We start from the raw sequence: 2,180 nt of genomic DNA on the forward strand, positions 1-2,180 counted from the left end.
ATGAGAATTCCCAAGTTTTGTTTCAAGCTGCTGTATAACCAGGAGTAGAGCAAAACTTCATACCGAATCACACTTTTAAGAATTTTTTCACATGGAATAATCTGGCTATTGCAAAAGACCTTGTGAACCCCTTGGAAAGTATTGAAATAAACAAATCTAACCAAAACAACACCAGAACTTTCCAGTTTGTTTCATGGTAGATTAACTTCATGCAAAATCACTGTTTTTCCATTAGTTAACTTTAATTCAAATTTATGTTCCTAACATGACAATACTTTCCGACTGCGACAACTTTCTCTTCTTCATTTGAAGATGTTGAAATAAGTTTTGCTAAACATTTCATATATTTTTCTCCAAGATGTTCTACTAATTTTCTTTTATCTCCATCTTGAGACAAGATAAACAACAGTTTCACAGCATAAGCTCGCATTTCAGAGTATGTAGCTTCACAAAAAGGGAAGCAATACTTGAATTGCTCCTCCCTCTCTTAAATTTGTCCTTGCCTCAAAAATATCTATACCGAATGCTTTAGCCTTGCTTGCAAAATAATTGAATGAAGTAGTTGTAGCACCTGCCTTGACTTGGGCAGCGAGTTCAGTGGCTTCAGCTTCTTTTTCTGCAAGCCGTTTTGCTTCTGCTTCAAGTTGTTCAGCAAGCTCCTGTTTTTTTTGCGTGAATTTTCTGTAGCTATGCGCTCTTCTTCTTCAGCTTTGGCTTTCGCTTAGGCCTCGGTGAAAACTTCCTTTCTTCCATTTGTTGGAATGGCACTTAAAAGCTCATAAACTGGCAGAGAAGGTGCAGAAGGGCTGGCTACAACATCAATAGTCTTGTTCTCTGAGATGGAAGTGTTTGCGAAAACCTCAGCTACCACAGATGCAACTTGTGTCTTTGAAACCTTAAACCATGGAATGCAATGCTGAATTTGCATTGATTACTTTGTTGTTTATGTCTGCACTTCCTTCCGCCTTAAGAACAAGGTTGCAGTCTTTCTCTGAAATAACATCATCCGTGGAACTGGCCTTGAGGATAGTGTAACTTAATCCCATTTCCACAATTCTTTCAGTAAGCTCTGATAATGATATTTCTGATTTTCCAAACAAGTTGCTGAAAAATGAAGAGATTCCATCAAGAACATTTGAAGACCCTCCATCAGATTCGTAAACAACAACAATATGATTCACATTTGCTAGCTTGGCTGCTTCAATAACGTTCAAAGCATCAGTTGTAGTAGCTTTGGAACTAGGTCCATCCTCTGTGGGTCCTATTGATACCACTGCTTTACTTGCATTTCCTATGGCTTTAGCTGTGGATTCAATATCCTCAAAACTGAATTCCACTGCATTAAGACGCTTGGCATCCTCTGCAGCTGCAAGGATGATGATAAACTAGAAAGAATAGCTATGAGGGTTCGATTGGATGTTTATGAAGATTTTCGTTGATGAAGGGTGAGCTGGCCAACTACACGTTGGCCCCATGCAGACCGTTGGTCCTCTGCAGTGTTTAACTATTTGTTCTCTGCTTGTAATCTCATCCATCAAGCGCACTGGAGTTTAACTTTCCATCACTACCCGTTTTCAATTTCCTTCCTGAGATGGCTGAGCATGCGTGTCGATTGCACCCACCGAGCACTGTTTGAACTAGACGAGGGTGGCCAATTCGCTGGCCACCGATTTTTCTAATCCCAACCATCTCATTCGTTCATGCAATGCTTATATTAGATTCATGCAAACAGAGGAACAAGTTTAGTCACGTACCTGCAAGTCGTGCGTGGTTGCTTTTGCTGCATGCATGTGTGGATGTAGTTGCATGGTGGCTGGATTGATGATTCATGGTTGTTTTTTCTTGTGCAGGTGTCCTTTGGACGGATCCAAGCTGCAGGAGTTCATTTCCACGTTCAGACCTGCACGTTCAAGTTGTTGCTGCTGCATTGTCACAGAACCAGAACTTGTTTTCGCCATTTCTCCCAAACGGTAAAGCGGATTGATCTGAAACTCACTGAGCATGTTTCTATCATCATGATGCATCTCCCATAGCAAAATCGTGATCAATGGATGCACGGATTTCGAGAAAAATGGAAAATGGCTGAAGATTTTAGAGATCGATTTATCGGAAACCGTGCATCAGAATCGACTGAAACTGCTTGGGTAGGTTACCATCACTCATATGCATATCCTCATGAA

General features: G+C 40.6%; 1 pseudogene across 1 annotated transcript; it reads right to left on the bottom strand.

The window, feature by feature from the left end:
- Positions 1–446: 446 nt before the first annotated feature.
- On the bottom strand, positions 447–1,928 carry LOC149187709 (protein PLASTID TRANSCRIPTIONALLY ACTIVE 16, chloroplastic pseudogene; annotated as a pseudogene). Its single transcript, XR_016255581.1, has 3 exons — positions 1,901–1,928; positions 936–1,366; positions 447–895 (listed from the first exon to the last, which is right to left on the bottom strand). The product of XR_016255581.1 is annotated as a protein PLASTID TRANSCRIPTIONALLY ACTIVE 16, chloroplastic pseudogene (transcript).
- Between the last annotated feature and the right edge of the window lie 252 nt (positions 1,929–2,180).

The sequence above is a fragment of the Pinus tabuliformis genome, chromosome 3_1 (assembly GCF_031772625.1).
Source record: "Pinus tabuliformis cultivar Carrire ecotype Pingquan chromosome 3_1, CPIR1, whole genome shotgun sequence".
Classification (NCBI taxonomy): domain Eukaryota; kingdom Viridiplantae; phylum Streptophyta; class Pinopsida; order Pinales; family Pinaceae; genus Pinus; species Pinus tabuliformis.